Raw genomic sequence first — 19,044 nt, 5'->3', positions numbered from 1 at the left:
TGCATTCTCCATGACCATATAGCTTTTTATCCAGAGATTGTCCAGGAAGCTAGATTCAGCCAAAATTATTTGGGTAGTGATGGTGATTGAAGAAAGAGAAATGGAATGGAGTGATGTTTTCCAAATTCTGATCTCATTTTGTGAGTCATTTTGTGGAAGAAAGAGAAAGGAAATTTTTTTTTTTTTTTTGCTCTACTTCTCGCTCCAGGTGGGATTGATTTTAGTTCTAGAAAACAGCTCATCAACAAAAGTAATAGAATTACTGAATTCATCCTTAAAAAAAGTTTATATTTAGCATAGCACAAGACATAAAGCTGTTTTATTCCCATGCTGCATCTAAGACATAGCCACTCAATCTATAGCTAGTTAAAATAATTATTGAAGAAAAAGTACAGATATGATGAACTTTGGTTCCTTCCCAATGTGTGCATTTTAGTCTGAGTCTACAGTTGGCCCTTGAACAATGAGGGACTTAAGGCACCAAACCCCAGTCTGAAAGCTGCCTGTAACTTTGCAGTAGGTCCTTCCTATACATGGTTCCGCATCTGCAGATTCACCCAACCATGTGGGTCGTGTCGTAAGTAGTTAGTGAAAAACATGCATGTAAGTGGACCCCTACAGTTCAAACCCGTGTTGTTCCAGGATCAACTGTACTTTATTTTGGTTAAATAGTTCCATATTTTAATTTATAAGAATTAAGTATTTTTCATGTTAACTATGTTTTACCAATCTAGTTGTCTTTGGACGTTAAAAAACATTTTAATCAAAACCATTTATTTATTCTACATAGCTATTAGTTAGCTTGTTATCATGGGAATCAACTATCAAAGGAATTTTTAAAAATTGATTTCTGATATATTGATAATGTTCCAGTGCTGCATTGGAACTGCATGCAAGTGATATTTTCAAGCATATATTTACAGTTTCCAAATTTGGGGTATCATTAAAGTCCTGGAGATCTCCCATAAAAGCTGTATGATGAATTAGATTATGTTCCAGTTTATGGTCTTAATAATAGCTATTTTTTGAGCACTTACTAATTGCCAAGCACTTCAGGCTATCATTTATTGATTAATTTACTCTTTAATCCTCTCATTTGACTTGCTGAATAACCTATTGGGTGTAAAGCATTATCTTTAGTTATTCAGTGAGTCAAATCAACAATGTCTCTGTTTTCAACATGTTAGGTCACAGTGGAAGACAGATTTTTATAAAATCTCTTTACAACAAAATAAAGTATTACCTAAGTATTGCAAGTGCTCAGAAGGAGAGGTACAGATGCTTCAGAAACAAAATAAAGAATTGACTGAGGGATGTCAGAGAAGGTGTTTCTCATTTAATTCTCAATGTGACTCAATGAGCTTGCACTCTGGTGCCAGACTGCCTGTGTAGGAAACAAGACTGCCATCATTGCTGTGTGACCTTGGGCAAGTTACTAAAACTTTCTGTGACTCAGTTTTGTTGTGTATAAATGGATATAAGGATACTGCCTTCTTAATTAGGTTGTAGTGAATATTAAATGTTTAAAGGAGTAAATAACTTGCTCAGCGTTAGTAAGATTAAGAGTTAAGATCCAAAACCCAGTCTGGCTGACTTCAAAATACAAGTTTTAATCACTGTGTGATTTTTGCCCGGTGATAGAGAGACTTTGAAGGGAAGCTCTGTTCTCTGTTTGGATATCCAGTTGTAAGTTATAATGCTAGTCAACGTATTAATCTTTGATAAGGGAGAGGGGCACTGGTCATCTGACAAGGAGATACTTGTGCAGGCTTCATCGTGGTGATGTGGCTGAAACTTGCTTTCTCTGTGACTTATTCCCATCTTTGGCATATGGTACGATATTTCATTTGTTACTTTTTATTAGGCCACTTGAGGAACAGTATAATAAAATAGTTAAGGACACAGACTGTGGAGCTACACTGCTGGGGTTCAAATCCTGGCTTTGTTACTTACTAGCTGTGTGACCAGGAGTAGACTGTTCATCTCCGTGCTTTTGTGTCCTTTCTATGAAGTGGAGATGGTGATGATAACATGTACCTGCTAAGGCTATTTTAAGTACCCAATGAATTAATATGTATAGCAGAGCAGGGCCTGGTCTATAGTGAGCCTACATATGTGTCAAATAACAGACAAATAAAAATGTACCCCATTCTTTGATGAAAGTTCCATCGTTTGGATGCAGTTGTCATAAAATCTAGTTCCTGAAGTCACTCTTCAAAATAGTGATAGCAGTTTGAAACCTGTGAAGCAGGATCACGTTTCCTTGTTTTAAAATGCTTCTTACAATCCAGAACAACCTAATTCCCAAACTTAGGCATGGCAAGATAAAGGACATTAAGAAAGCAAAATGCGGTTTTTGTTTTTTCCTCTCTCAAGACTGGTGTGATGATTTCACTCATATGTAGAATCTATAAAAAACAAAAGAAACAGACAAAACAAAGACAAATTCATAGATACAGAGAACAGACTGATGGTTACCAAAGAGGAAGGAATTTGGGGGGAGTGCAGTGAGATGGGTGAAGGTATGGTGATGGATGGTAACTAGGCTTGTAGTGGTGATCACTCTGTAGTGTATACAGATCTTGAACTATAATGCTGCGTACCTTAAACTTATATAATGTTAAAATGATTGGTCTGATATCTTTCTAAATTTTTAAAAAATCTACCATGAACAAGGAAAAATCACAGCAAACAGAACTGATTCTGTTTACAGAACCAGCTATTCCAACAGGAACTAAAAAATTATCTCCTCGGGAATCACTCAAGAAAACAGTATGTTTATGTTGGAAATGTATTCTTTGAAACAATTTCCATGCTTCGTCACCTGCCATCTGAGTCACCATGAACACCGACTAAATGAAAATTGTTTGTAGCTCATTTAGTTATTTATGAATCACTTTGTATAACACCATCTACAGGACTAGCTGTGAACACCAAGAACTTCAGTGATTTTTCTCCATATATCTAGTTTCCCCAGACACCTGCTTTTAGACTTTATTATGTAGAAATAAAAAGCATTCTGTTTCCAAGAAACTACTCCACATAGGGGTAAAAAAGGGATATTTGTTTTCAAAATGTATTTTCAATTAAACATATAAAACAAACACACTAATAGGGTTTTCCATATTATTCTTTTATAAAGCATGATTTCAAGCAGGTGGAATCCACTCTGGAGATCCAAACATGAGTCTTTAACAGGTCTCAAGGTGCTATAGAGCCATGCAGGAGCAGATCAGTCAGCCGGCAGAAAGATGAAAAACTAGCAGGAGATGGAGTCTCCTAGTGAAACTTGTCATACAAATAAAAGTTTAAGGGATTTATTATGGCATCTTCACCAATTAGAATTAAACACAGGGTAGGGGCTGGCAAGTAGAGTAGATCATTAGAGTATTTGCTAATAAAGAAACAGACTGGGAACAACGGGGCACTAAACGTGTCAGAATCAGAGATTTAGGTCCTAGAAAATGGTATTTCTGGCTTAGTGCTTCAGCAGAGCTTGAATAACCAAGACTCAGCTTATTTGCGAACTTCTTCTGAGTCTGATGGGGATGAAGGATCTTGTTATGAGACATTTCTAACTGGTTCTACCCGTCCTTCTAGGTTAGAAAGTGTGATAGGGTTTCCATAGTTGTTACCATGAGGGGACTTGTTTGGAGAGGTTACCTCTCTCCCATGGCCCTGTGGTTAAAGTTGGAATTTTGAGAAATGAAGTGCCTGAAGTATAAAGGTGATGGGTTCATGAGTTGACATCACTGGTACCATGAATACCAAAAACTCAGCCTGAAAATAGCAGTTGATTCAACAAACATTTATGTAGTACCTTCCAAGTGTTAAATTCTAGATTCTAGGCACAGATGTGCAGTAGTAAATAGGACAGACAAAATGAATTCAGTTGGCCTTCTAGTGGGAGACTGAAACTGATTTTTACAAAAAGTACACAGGATCCAAGTGAAATCCATCCATGATAAAACTCCTCTAGTTCTTCCACTCAGTTGCTTAGTCATTAGGATTGTCAAGGTCAGGGGGAGAAATTAAGGTATTGCTATCATTGATCCCTCTGAGCAAATGGAGTAGGCAAACAGTAGCCATATGAGCCCTGAAAAGGTATTGATTTTGGCAATTTGGAGAATTGTATCTATATCACTAGAATCTCAAAGCACGTTTGTGTAATCAGTTTGTGGTTCTATGTACAAATACTTATAACATCTACCATAGCTGGCAATTACTTGTTTACTACAGTGTGCGCTAACATGACCCTTTTAAAAGCAGAAACTGAGTCTCAGTCATATTTGTTTCTGATTCATAAATAATTTTCTGAATGGATGAGTGAATATATTGATATTATTTTAACATAAGATAAAAGAAAAATAAAGTAGAGGTTTTTGAAATATGGTGGAATTAATTATTCCCACAGCAAACTACATTTAATATTACAGCTAGTCACAGTCACATTCAGCGTGAGCAACTTTGATTCGCAGAGCTATAAGATTTATATGAAAAAACAAAACCAAAAAAAAACCCCTTTCCATGGTTTAAGTGAGTTTGATGAAATTTGGTTTAAGGCATCTTAAGCCAAATTAAATCTCTCCCTCTTAAAGGCATCTAATAGTTCTTCGTTGGCTAATGTGCATCGTGGATACTAAGAGAAGGGATACAGTAATAAATATATTTTTTCATAAAATACCTTTGAAAGAAACACCTTTCTTCAAAGCAAAATTAAGAAAGTGTCAATTTATATCACTAGTGAAGTCATTGCTGTAATAGAAAAGGTTTTGTATATTATAGTAGGTAACCTATATTTAATCAGAGCCATTTAAACTAAACTAAAATAATGCAAATATGTCAACTCATCAATTCTTTGAACTCAGTCTTGTAGAGTTTTAAATAATTAATAAAGTTGATAAAACTATATCTAGCCTTTAACATCTACATTCAAGGTCTGCAGAACGTACATGTGTTTAATAGAATCTTTTGCCTCCAATCCATCTGCCCTGCTTTCTACTTCTAAAAACAACTATAGTTTCCCTTAAAAAAAAAAGGTAAAAAAGCATTCTTCCATCAGATGATATAGATAATTCCATGAATCTCCTTTATAATTCATCATAAATTATTACTTGAGGAGTGCAATAATTTGGAAGATGGAATTAAGTCACCCAACTGTGTTAAAATTCAATTTGAGAATGATAGAAATCAGTACTATATGTGCAGAATTCTTACAGCTTCAAATTTTTTCTTTTATCTACTAAGTCAAAGAAATGTATATAGAAGTTTAAGTAGCATGACCGCATCAAGATACTGCCCAATCAGATATAAACATTAAAAATAGGATATTAATTATTAAGTTGACTATTCGTACATTAGCGTGTGTTTTTTCTTCTTGGATAAAAGTTCAAGACAAAACTGAGACCTAAAGAGAACTCATCAAACCCACTCTTAATTGTTGCCAAGGCAATTTAGTCAGTCAGAAGAATTCCAAAATATGCATTTATTTTATATAAATTAAGTTTTGAGTAAAAAGCACTAAGACTTGGGGGTTGGGATAGCATATGTGTTGTATTAATCTCTTCTTCCAGTTAAAGGTCATGACTTTGGATAGGGAAGGTGATATAGACAGTGAGCAGCTAACTACACAGATGGTATTGAAAAATAGATCATTGTTTATGGTACCTAAAAAAAAAAGTGCTCTTAGGAAGGTCAGACTGCATCTCAGATCCAGGTTTATCTATACTTATGGACCCTCACTCAGGCAAAAGAACTATCTTAGGCATCGTCATAGAAATAACAGTTATTATAACAATCCTATGACAATTGCATATAAAAATCTCTGTTTATAGGTAAGTAAACTGCAGGTTAGGTTAGATCTAAATTAATAGAACTCAAAAGCAGTGGAGTCAAAACACAAACTCTGTTTGATGTCAATGCCCTTAGCCTTATAATGTGGCTCCTTTCCTCTGACAGAGCTGAAGTATGCATTTGGCAGGTGACTGTTCATTTACATAAAACAATTTTATTCATTTGCACGTTTACTTTTTTCATTCATACTTACTTATTCATTTAACAAAACACTCTGAGGTTCTGTGAGCCTGAGACTGTGCAGAGAGGATGGAAAGTTAAACAAACATGGGAACAGAGTGTTCTAAAGGGCTTAACTGAAAGAAAAAGATAAATTTTTACAAGAAGAGTATACAAAATGGACACCATTTGGAATAATTGGAATGACATAGAGAAAAGTACAATTATGCTCAGTAATTATCAGAAAAAAACTAAAGAAAGATAGTAACAATATAATTGATTTTGTGTCTCTGTATAGTTGTATAATGAGTATTTATAACATAAAGAGGATACTAGAAATTTCAGCAATGTAATTGAATATAATCCCACAAGTACCAGTGAAAATTACTTGACATATATACCTTGAACAAAAGAAGCTAATAAAAGGAGTGAAAATAGTTGATGCTTTTAAGGGACACATCCAAATGGTGGAAACCCAGTAGTCTAAATATGAAAGCTCTGTGTTACATACTTATCTGAAAAGAAAAAGAGAAACAAGTACAGTGTCCTTAGAAGTTGGCCAGATATTTTTAAAGCAGACTAAGAATATGGGCGAGGCTCTCTGATGACCTAAAATTTTGAACCTAACTTATATGTAAACAAGAGCTACTTTTCCTTGACTCCACCACCACCCTCCGACCTTTATTCTGCCCTTTTCCTCCCTTTTTCATCAAAATTCAAAAGAGAAAACCTTATATTTGATGAACTATATTTCTTTAAGTTACCATTTATCACTCAAAGTATTCAACTTTTAATCTCAATATTCTGCTTAAATGTCTCTTACTAAAGGCAATAGTGAAGGCCAAAATTTTGTTGTCATCATCTTGGAACACTCTGAAGAACACTTTGCATTGCTGACACCATTTGTTCTTGGCTCCTTCCTCCTTTAAACTTGAGAAATGTCTATCAAGTTTCTCAACCAATTTTGCTTATTACATTTTTGCTGCCTATTTCAGTAATGTTGATGTTCCCCTAAGTATCCATTATTGATCATCACTTTTGTGTCCTCCTTTTCTCCCATGCTTCATTTATCACTAGAACACTGATAAATCCCAGATCTATAGCTCCAGTTTATAACTTTCCCCTGAACTCCAGATCTACATGTCCAGTAGATTATTAGAACTACCCACAAAGAGATGCTACAGGATTCTAAAACTCATTTAAAATTTTACTTTTCATATTTCTCTACTACCTCCTCAGATTGCTTCGTGTTAGCTAAGGTCATCAGAACCCTACTCCAAAATCTTCTCTGGCTTATCTTCAAATTGCTCACTAATGATAAAAGTCTTGCTGTTATCAAGCCCTTTAAATCTGATTTTAAACCATGTTCAAACATTGGTCGTATCTCTTTCCACCACACGCTCAGACCCTAGCTACATAGAATGCATTGCCATCCATGTTGTTGCCTAAGCTGCTTTTCCCTATTGTAATATGTATTCACCCCAGTTAAATCCTCCTTTGACTCTCCCTGGATGCACTGGCCACTCTGACTAGTGATTTGACAGCCTATATATTTACTTTAACCTGCATTTCTTTCTACTAAAATTATTTGTTGTTCTTTTGAGAAGAGTCATTGTAAATGCTGGTACATTTCTATTAATTTCAAACAGAACTTAGATGTAGTATTAGGGATAAAATAGAACTACTTCACAAGAAGAGTTTCTATTGAGCAGAAGGATATTAAAATTATAAATTTGTATGTATTTCTTAATGTAGCCTAACATAGAATTTTTTTAAAAAGATGGAACTAAAAGGAAGAAAAGACAAACTTAAAATCATGGTTGGGGGGAGGGTGTACAACATGCATCTTCCAGTATCTGAATGAACAACATGATTAACACGTTTAATATAATTTATGTATATAGAACAATGCACTTAATTGCAGAATGTATATCATTTTCAAGGACACACAGAACATTTATAAAAATTGATCAGATGCTGAATCATAAAGCAAGTTTCAATATATTATAGAGGATTGGCATCCTGTTGAGTTAAGTGCTTTGTGCACAAGTTATTTGAATCAGAAAATCAGATATTAGGAAAATTAAAATACACATTTTTGGAATACTTCTTCAGGAAAAAATCAACTTTAAAATACTTAGAAATGAATAAAAATTAAACAGCTATATTAAAAAAACTAAAACCAATGTTACAGTGAAGTGTACTTCAAATACACATATAAGAAAAGAATAAGGCAGAAAATCGATTATAAGCATCCATCTCAAGAAACTGAGGGAAAACACATTTAACTCAAAGACAGAAGGAGAGAAATAATAAAAATCAGGAGGTAATAGAATGAAAAATATTGTACATTGTACCAAACATACAATAGAGAGGATTAATGAAACTAAAATTGGTTCTTTGAATAAACTAATAAAAGTGGTAGATATTGATGTTACTGACCAAGTTCAAAAAAGAGAGGTGTAAAGAATAATATCAGGAGTAGAAGTTTCTACAAATCCTGAAGATACGAAAAAGATGTTGGAACTAACTTTTCTAAAAAATAAAAATTTTGCATAAAGTAAATTTCTAGATAAAATATAACTTAACAAAACTGATGTGAGAAAGAATAAGACAATCTAAATAATGACATACCTATTAATGAGATGAATCATAAAAATTCCTGTTTAACTAAAACTCGTAGTAAATTGAAAATAGAGGGGATCTTTCTCATTATGATAAGGAATATCTACCAAACACCTACAACAAATAGTGGACTTAATGGTAAGTTTCCCTTGAGATCAAGAGAAGGGTGCTCAGGAACAGCTCTTCTGTTCATTGTTCTTGTAGTCCTAGTGAGTGCAGTGATTCAAAATGCACACACATTCACACACATGCCAATGTGCATACACCCAAGCATGCATTCGTACATGTATACAGGCACATTTTTAAAGTTCAAAGATTTAAGTGGAATATATGAAACCATCATTGTTTGTGTATAACGTGAGAGTGCAGATAGTAAATTGAAAGGAATACACAGGTCAATTAAGATTGCTCAGTATAAAGTCAACAGAAAGTCAATTGCATTTCTACATACAAGTGATAAATAGAAAATAGAAATACCATGTTTAATAATATAAAAATATCAAATAGAAATGAATTTATTGAAAGGTGTGAAACCTCTATATAGAAAATTGTGCATTTTTGTGAAATAACGCAGAATTGAAAGGCAATCCATGGAATGGGAGAAAATGTTTGCAAATTATATATCTGATAAGGGATTAATATCCAAAATATAAAAAGAATAGTGAGAACTCAACAGTAAACAGATAACCCGACTAAGAATGAACAAAGGATTAGAGTAGACATTTCTCCAAGGAAGATAGACAAATGGCCAATAGCTACATGAAAAATTGTTCACCATCGTTAGTCATTGGGGAAATACAAATCAAAACCACAATGAGATACTATCACATTCACTGGCTATAATGACCATATTTTTTAAGAGTGGAAAGTGACAAGTCTTGGCAAGGATATGGAGAAATTGTAACATTTATTCATTGCTGGTAGGAATGTAAAATGGCATTCCCACTCTGGACTAGAGTTTGGCAGTTCCTCAAACAGTTAAACATAGAATTAACATATGACTCAGAAATTCTACTCCTACATATATGCCCAAGCGGACTAAAAACATATTTTCACACACAAACCTGTATACAGATGTTCATAGTGGCATTATTCATAATTGACAAAAAAAGTGAAAATAAGCAAAATCTATTCTTTGCTAATGAATAGATTAAAAAAATGTACTGTATCCGCTCAGTGGAATATTATTCAGCCATAAAAAGGTAGGAAATACTGGTATGTGCTACAACATAGATGGACCTTGAAAACATTTTGCTAAGTGAAATAAGATAGACAAAAATGTCTACAAATTGTATGATTAATTTGTATGAATTGTCCAGAATAGTCAAATCCAAAATGGCAGATTAGAGGTTGCCAGGGGAAGTGGATAAGGGAGCAATGGGATTGATCACTAATAGGTATAGGGTTTCCTTTTCCGACTTTGGAAATGTTCTGGAATTAATGGTGATGTTTACACAACATTGTGAACATAATACAAACCATTAAATTGTCCACTTTGAAACAGTGAATTTTATGTGGATTATATTTTTTAAATATTCAATAAACTCTTAAGGAAAAGGTAGAGGGTCCTGCTCTTCTATCCACATCAAGTTGTGGTAAGATATGATATAGACACATGTGATATAGACAAATAGTTAAATGGGATACGTTGACATCTAGAAACACCCAAGTATCTATGGACACTTAATTTATGACAAAACTAGCATTGCAGAGCAGTGGCAAAAGCAAGGTATTTTCAATAAATTTTATTGGGTCAATTTGGAAAATAATAACAGTTTACCACAAATCACACAGAGCAAAACATTAGTTTCAGGTAGGTTTTTGGATTAGATGTGAGAGGCAGAAGAATCATACAATAACAAACTTTCAGAAGAAGATAGAGAAGAATATGTATATATGATCACTTCATATAATACATGGGGCACAAAAAGACAGAGATGGTTAAATTTGACTTCTATAAAACTAAGAATGAAGTTGCAACAAGAGGCACAATAAGTGAGTAAAAGGGTGAGCTCTGGAGTGGGAAACACATTTCACCAAATGTAACCAACAAAGGACTCATATCTAGAATATATAAAGCACTTCTACAAATTAATAAGGAGAAGACAACCGACAATAAATGGACAAGAAAATTGAAAAGTATCTCCTTAAATGAAAAAATATATATTTGTATGAATTATGTATATATATGACAAATATATGAAAATGCACTAAAACACATCAATAAAGAAATGTCAATTAAAAGTATAGGGCTTCCCTGGTGGCGCAGTGGTTGCGCGTCCGTCTGCCGATGCAGGGGAACCGGGTTCGCGCCCCGGTCTGGGAGGATCCCACGTGCCGCGGAGCGGCTGGGCCCGTGAGCCGTGGCCGCTGAGCCTGCGCGTCCGGAGCCTGTGCTCCGCAACGGGAGAGGCCACGGCAGAGGGAGGCCCCCATACCACAAAAAAAAAAAAAAAAAAAAAAAAAAAAAAAAAAAAAAGTATAATTATACTACACAGTAAACTGAAGGCTAAAGCTAAGCAGAATAAAAATATATTCTGGTGAATTTGTGCAACAATGGCAACTTTGATACACTATTCAGCAGTGTCTGCTAAAATAGAACTTATGTACTCTAGTAAATTACTTCTAGGAAATAGCCAAGAAAAATATGTGTGCATGTATAAATGGATGCTTATAATAGAATTATTCATGATAACTAGAAAGTAGAAACAATCCATATCTTTCAATAGAGGATTGAATATATAAATCATATAATATTTATCCAATGGAATTCTATAGAGTAATGAAAAATAATTATAGTTACAAGCAACAAGATGAATGAATCACACATACGTGTTAAGGGAAAGAAACTAAATATAGATGAAAATACAGTTTATGATTTCAATTATATAAAGTTCAAAACTAAGGCAAAACTATAGGATGAACAAAAAATCTGGAAACATATATAGTTTTTAATATAATCGTTTATTGTGATTACAATACACAATATGTTCAGTGACATTACATGACATGTCCAAAGGATTGTCCCTCTCTGGCAACACAGTCAATATGCCATGCAAAATTTTGATGAATACGTGACATTAGTGCTGCATTTCCACAGTCATGGCGTATGCATCTGTGTTGCTTCAACTGGTTTGCATTTTGTTCGAACCTGTGCTTTAGCATAACCCACAAGAAGTAGTCAAGTGAGTTTAAACTATATGTATTTATGTATGTGTATACTGTGTGTGTATATGTCATTCATATATATAGTTTGTGTATGTATGTTGTGTATATACATCTGTGTATACACACACACACACACACACACACACACACACAAACGCACACATAGTGACAGACCAAGCTGTGGGCCTCTATGTGTTAGTTGTGTTCTAGTTCTTGATCTGAGTGTTGATTACATGAGTATTCATTTTGTGATAATTTATTGAGCTATATACATTTGTATTTTTACAAGTTTCTTGTGTGATTTATAACTCACAATAAAGAAATAACCTAAAATGTGAAAAGGAAAGAAAAATACCAAACATTTTCTATGGCTCTCATGAGAAGAACTAAAATCCAGAGACAGAGGCTTTGTACCTTTGAAGCCAGGTTCTCTCATAATACAACAAAGTCCACTGCTTGCTCCTCTCAAGTGAACCACTGGTCTTCTCAAATGATTCTAAGCCCTAGAGAAAGAATTTTAATAGGCTTGTTCTGGCCAATTTGTTACCAGTTAGTGGTCCAGCATTATGTATGTAATTCTGGACAGATAACCTAATTTGAATGCTGTGGCAATAAGACGCAGACACATATTTAGAGACACAGAAAACTGTATACATATAGTATCAAATTTTCCCATTTATTGTTATTCTTCATTCTCTTTTATAGAAAGATAGTTTTTTCAATACATGTACCATATATAATTTCAAACTTAATTCCCAAGGTAAAAGGAAAAGGTGATAATCATATGTTTAAAAAATAATCTCCTTTATTTTATAGAATAATGGTTAGAAGTTCAATATTTCTGCTCAAACACAGAGACAGCCATATTTACAAAAGGCCTCACAGTGTTTGCCATTGCCTTTACACAAGACAACATTTATAAAACCTTTGCATCCCACAGCAGGTGCTAGGTCTTCTTTTGGGAATTTGTGCTGTTCAGATACTGCCTTTCATTTGAACTTCAAATACCTTAAAAACATAGAGGCTGCATTTTAATATAATTTGGAAACTAAAACCCTTTTATTTTTGTCATTATAATATCTTACATGGGTTTACTTTTCAAAAATGAATCAAAGTCAAAACTAATGACTGTCTGATACCAACAAAGGCAGAAAAATGGTAAAACGTTTTTTAAAATGAAGCTTTGGTCTGCCTAGCTCATAAGAAAAGTAAATGCATGTAATAAGTATTTGGAGATTTCATGTATATTTAGTAATAGTCTACCTTCTCTTGAGAATCTAAAGAATTAAACTGAGTAATTATGGTCACCTGAATAGTTGGAAACATATTTTCAAGATCTAGACTGTATTTTCTTTGTCTTTGTTTATTTAATGGCACAATATGAGATTAAATAAACACTACAATTTAAGTGAAAAACATATTTTCACCTAGAAAAATGGTGTCCTAAGGTATTTTCATCAGTCTACAATATTTATAATTGTAATAATGTTATAGAATTATAAAAAAATTGTGCATCTATTTTTAAAACAAGAAAACTAAAGTAACTTTTTTTCTCTCTATTTTTCTAATTAGGCTTGGACTCCTGGATCATCCAGTGACTTCAAAATTCTGGTAAGACACTTTTTTTTTTTCTATAGCACTGTCAATATTTTCATTTCTTTTACCACAAATTTTGGGAGGTTATCTTTCTTTTTATCTCAGGCTTAATCCTTTTTCTTATTTCTCCCCTCATTTCCATCCCCTGAGGTTGAATCTCCTAAAGCCAATAGTAGAAGGTCAATTACATCTTAACCCATATGGGATGATCTGTTAAGTCCAGATACTTCTTGAAGATTCAACTTCATGGGTCAGGAGAATATTCCAAGGAGGGGTAGCATTTGTTTCTTAAGGAAACAAAAATCACCACCGAAACAGTCTGAGATAGGAAAAATAATTATTCAGGTAAGATGCAGAGAGTATCAATTTGAAAATTTTTCTTTTAAAATAGATCAAATGCAACAGCAAAATAAAAATCACAGAGGAACTGAGTATGATAGCTGAATTTTAAAAAAGATTTTCATTTCTACAATGTCGATATTATAGTTTACATATTATGGAACTCGAAATACACTGAAGGCACTGCATTTTTCAACATGAAAACTCTTAAAATTTGTATGGTATTTGCCTGGTACATATATTATAGGCATGGGGAAGAGAGATTGTTTAATTAAAAAGATGACTGGTTGAGGTAGAAGTTTTTCTATAAGTTGTATTTTCCCAAACATCAGCTTATAGATTCATCTTACACTCCACCCAGTCTCTTTCTTTTCCCTCCAAATATTATAGAAATGTTGCTCACAATCAAATTCATGTATTGGTCTCCTACTATGTTCTGAATATATGCAAGATTATAAAACATTGTTTATTTCATATTTTATCTTATTTAGTTTTTCTCAATAATACTCTGGTTTGGATTCTTATTCTTGTGTAACATGAGAGTCCACAACTTTCCTGATTTCTAGAGTTACCCTTTCTATAATACTCAGCCAAGAATACTATGAACTTTCAACTAGGTGCATTGCAGAAGTGGAGTCTTAGACATCATTCTTTACTAATAATTGGATATTGCTAGGTTAGAATGGGAGGGGGGTGAGAGTTCCACGTGTCTTTGTTATTGTGTATGCCCTGTTGCTCCCAAATTCTTCTCAGGGTTTCCAAACTAGTATCTTCTGGTCATCTTATCATGACTTTACTGTGCTACTTCAAGCCATATCCAGTCTATACCTTCTGCCAAACAGTAACAAAGTTGACAGTATGCATTCTCATGAGGATAAGGGTTAACCTCCTATCCCTTTAGCACTTTCTGCAAATAGAGAGCTTTGCTTAAGCATTTGATTTATTATGATGAAAATTGGGATACAGGATTTCATAATTTCAATGTTTCCTGGATTTTTCCCCATCCTAAACCTTCTCTTAGTTGCATATGTGGGATCTGGACATGCCTCCTGTAATTATCCTTTTTCTCTGAACTCTACCTGCCTAAGTCATTTAAGCTGACAGTGTGTTCTTGCAATTCTCATCATCACAGTTGTCTTCTGGGTATTCTTCTTCTAACTTATCTCATTTCTAATCCATTTCATAAAACACAGATGATTGATCGAAAACAGCACTTATCCTCATACTTCTATATCTTGCCCTATTGCCTATAAGGATTTTTCCCCTGATCTGTTATATACGTGATAATTGAGTTCTGCCACACTTATTCAAAAGCAGTCTTCCTTGAGCACATACCAAGAAACTCAAAGCTAAGTTCTTTCCTCTCATAGCCCCCATCGTCATTATGTCAACCTCTGTGAACAGAGTGGTCCTCCTTGTCTGCCTATACACCCATATTCTATTCATCTCTCAAGGCCAAGTTCAACTCCAACTCCCATTTTCTCCTGAAATTCTTCATTGCTTTAAATATTGTGGTTTGATTCCCCACCTCCCTGAACTCTTTATTTTCAGGATCACAAAGTTTAGCACTTTAACTTGTACTGTCTTGTGTTCTAAGGTTCTTGTATTGAATGCATATTTTCTACTTAGCAATTTTGCAAGCTTGTTAAATGAGGTAGGAATGCCCTCTTGTGCCATTTATACAGCATACCTTACATATTACTCTGTGTTTAGTAGTTCCTCAAGAAATATTTTCAATTGACTGACTTATTTAGGATCTTACGTGTACTCACTATACTATAAAGCTCAAACCTGACACTTAATTTCTATATTGTTTGCTTCTATCCAATTATGAGTTTTAGTAGGAAAAAAATGACTCGAATATGGAGGATGATTGATATATAATTCTGAATTTATTTCAGGTAATATTGATACAGTCTACAAAACTGTTTTTAGAGTACAATTCAGTGAAGAGAAAATAAATGTAAAATTCAAACTAGAATAGTATTGAAATGTAAATGATAATATGCAACTATTGCAACGTAAAAGAAATAGAAATATATTCTATTCATTATCATATAATTCTCAAGCTTAAAAAATAATATTTGTTCTGGAACTAAATGCCAGCAATAAAAATTCACTTCCATATGAAGAGCTAATACAGTCCACGTTGAAGTTGAAAATATTTACAGAAAGCCTTATTGCAGCATTTTTCCACTTACATAAAATAATGTGTTTAATGCTTATGATTCACTGAATTTTGTATCTGTGTGTGCAATTGCAGCAATCTGTTCCAATTCATAAATTTTTTTATTTTCTGCACCTGGAGTTTGGACCTTTTAAGAGGTCAAACTAATAACACATGCACAGTTATGTACAGTTGAAGGGAATTAATATTTTTAAGGATTCACTGTGTATCAGGTGCTTTGCTAGGTGCTTTTTTTAATGTATGTAGTCTCAGTTCTACCTTCCAATCATACTCCAAGGCATGCATTTTGTTCATCATTTCAGAGCTGAGGAGACTAAGGGTCAGAGAGGTTAGTTAGTTCATCTACAATCACTTAGTCATGATGCTGAGATTTCAGTCTATCTCTAGGATGCCGAAGACGTCACTGAGGTGTCTTCCCGAAGAAAATTTACCCCAGTATGCTTTTAATAATATCCAGTTCTACATGTATTGGAGTAGCACCCCTGGCTTGCAGTCCTTAAGAAAAGTGATACATTAGTGGTTAACATGAGATTTAGTCTTTTGTACTATATAGTTATTTGAGAAGATGAAAAGCCTGCTTACTTTAAATCCAAGGGTGGGAAAATTGTCACAGTCTATGCCCAAGTTGTACGTTTGCATGTATGTATTATATAATATATATCTATCTTTTATATCGTATCTATATCATATATATATATTTATATTTATACACATACATACATATTCATGTCATTAATAACCAAAACAGGATCTACATAGTGGAAACCCACATAACCCTTCTGTAGTTAGACTACGGTGATTAATGGATGTTTCATTCACTCATTCATGTTCTCAGTTTTTTAATGCAAATTTTATGTAGGTTTGGCCATCCTGATGTTTTAAATAATATTACAGACAACCTGCAGATTACATTCATGTGCTTAGTATTAGTCATGGAATTTCTTTCAAATGATATAAATTATTCAACTGAGTATTGCATTTTCTAAGAATTGAGTGCAGTCTCTAATATAGAGGGTTTAAAAATATTTCTTGGACATATACCAAAATATCCGTATGTTGTAAAGTATTCCCTCATCAAGAATTAAATGTTTGGTGTTAAAATACTATGTGTTTTCTAAGGGTCTTAAGTTGTATTTAAAAACTGAAGGGAACAAACCACATGCATATGCCTACCTCATAGTTCTAAATTAGGAAACATACAAAAATATTTTGTTATTCTCCATTTATAGTTATTATAAAATATTGGCTATATTCCCCTGTTGTACAATATATCCTTATAGCTTATTTTATACCTAATAGTTTGTACCTCTTAATCTCCTACCCCTATATTGCCCCTCCCCCTTCCCTCTCCCCACTGGTGACTACTGGTTTGCTCTCTGTATCTGTGAGTCTACTTCTTTTTTGTTATATTCACTAGTTTGCTATATATTTTAGATTCCACATATAAATGATATCATTCAGTATTTGTCTTCCTCTGATTTATTCCACCCAGCATAATACCTGTCAAGTCCATCCATGTTGCTTCAAATGGCAAAATTTCATTCATTTTTATGGCTGAGTAGTATTCCATTGTCAATGTATACCACAGCTTCTTTATCCATTCATCTGTTGATGGAAACTTAGGTTGCCTCCATATCTTCGCAATTATAAATAAAGCTGCTGTGAAAATTGGGGTGCATGTATCTTTTTGAATTAGTGTACTTGTTTTTTTTTTTTTTTTTTTTTTTTTGTTTTTTTTTTGAATATATACCCAGGAGTGGAATTTCTGGGTCATATGAGAGTTCTGTTTTTAGTTTTTTGAGAAGCCTCCATACTGTTTTCTACAGTGCTTATACCAATTTACATTCCTACCATCAGTGTATGAGGGTTTCCTTTTCTCCACATCCCTGCCTACATTTGTTAAATGTGTTCTTTTTGCTGACAGCCATTCCAACAGCTGTGAGGTGATATCTCATTATGGTTTCGATTTACATTTCCCTGATGGCTAGCAATGTTGAGCATCTTTTCATGTGCCTGTTAGCAATCTGCATTTCCTTTTTGGAAAAATGTCTGTTTGGTTCTTGTACCCATTTTTTAATTGGGTTGTTTGTTTATATCAACTATACTTCAATGAAAAAGTAAAAATTATATACTTTGTCAATTTTATGAAAATATACAGGTATTAAAATTATCTTCAATGTTAGCTTGCTCTTGTGATGAAAATTGTCATGATGTGAACATAAATTGTATGTTCAGGGACCAAAGAAAGGAATCATAATCTCATCAATTCATTTATTCATCTCTCACATCTTATTGAGTAACTTATTTGTGCAAACAATCTGATAGAGGTTAGGTAGTATAAAAATGATGTGATTGAGTTCAAGGACTGTCATTTTATGTGTTCTGTGTAATTGTGGTGCTTTTATTTATTTTTAAAATTGGTGTCGACTAAAGTTCTCAATGTTTGTTTTAGGCCTTTGATTTTTTCCCTCACCTTGCTAGGATACCTGGTTATTGGACAGTATGAGAGGCATCATTAGTGCCCATCAGTATCTGGGTTTCCTTTCATTCTTGACTAACAGGGAGATGATATTTTCCTTCTACCTTACGGTGAGGTGGGGCCATGTGATTATTTCTGGCCAATGAAAACTGGAAGAGAAGTGTATCACTTTGGGGCAGAAGAGGTGAAAAGACCCTGTGTACTTTCTAGTCTCTCTCTGCCTCTACAGAAGAGACATCAGTTTGAGATAACAGAGACACAGTAGTATATCATCCTGGATCTCTGAGTCACCCGATGGAAGAAACCTGCTGTGGCAAGACTCCTAGTTCCAGAGCCAGTGTATAAGAACAAGAAGTAAATTATTTGTTTTAAGCCACAGAGTTTTTGGTTTGTTACAGCAGCCTAAAACCTGATCAAACTAATCAAATGGTTCTTGTGAAAATGGGCATCGTAGTATTTATGTAATTTTGAAATCTGGCGTCATGTTTCCAAAGATATATTTTGGCTATATATATATATATATATATATATTTTTTTTTTTTTTTTTTTTGCGGTACGCGGGCCTCTCACTGTTGTGGCCTCTCCCGTTGCGGAGCACAGGCTCCGGACGCGCAGGCTCAGCGGCCATGGCTCACGG

At 33.9% G+C, this 19,044-nt stretch overlaps 1 long non-coding RNA gene across 1 annotated transcript in view; it reads left to right on the top strand.

The window, feature by feature from the left end:
* Positions 1 to 19,044, top strand: part of LOC129392419 (uncharacterized) — a 652,843-nt gene that overhangs the window by 171,730 nt on the left and 462,069 nt on the right. The window contains exon 3 of the long non-coding RNA XR_008618245.1: positions 13,378 to 13,416. This is a non-coding gene — a long non-coding RNA (uncharacterized lncRNA). The remainder of the gene's footprint in view (positions 1 to 13,377; positions 13,417 to 19,044) is intronic.

The sequence above is a fragment of the Physeter macrocephalus genome, chromosome 9, assembly GCF_002837175.3.
Source record: "Physeter macrocephalus isolate SW-GA chromosome 9, ASM283717v5, whole genome shotgun sequence".
In the NCBI taxonomy this organism is placed as follows: domain Eukaryota; kingdom Metazoa; phylum Chordata; class Mammalia; order Artiodactyla; family Physeteridae; genus Physeter; species Physeter macrocephalus.
Note: the sequence above shows the minus strand (reverse complement) of the source record. Positions and strands in the feature narration are given on the sequence as shown.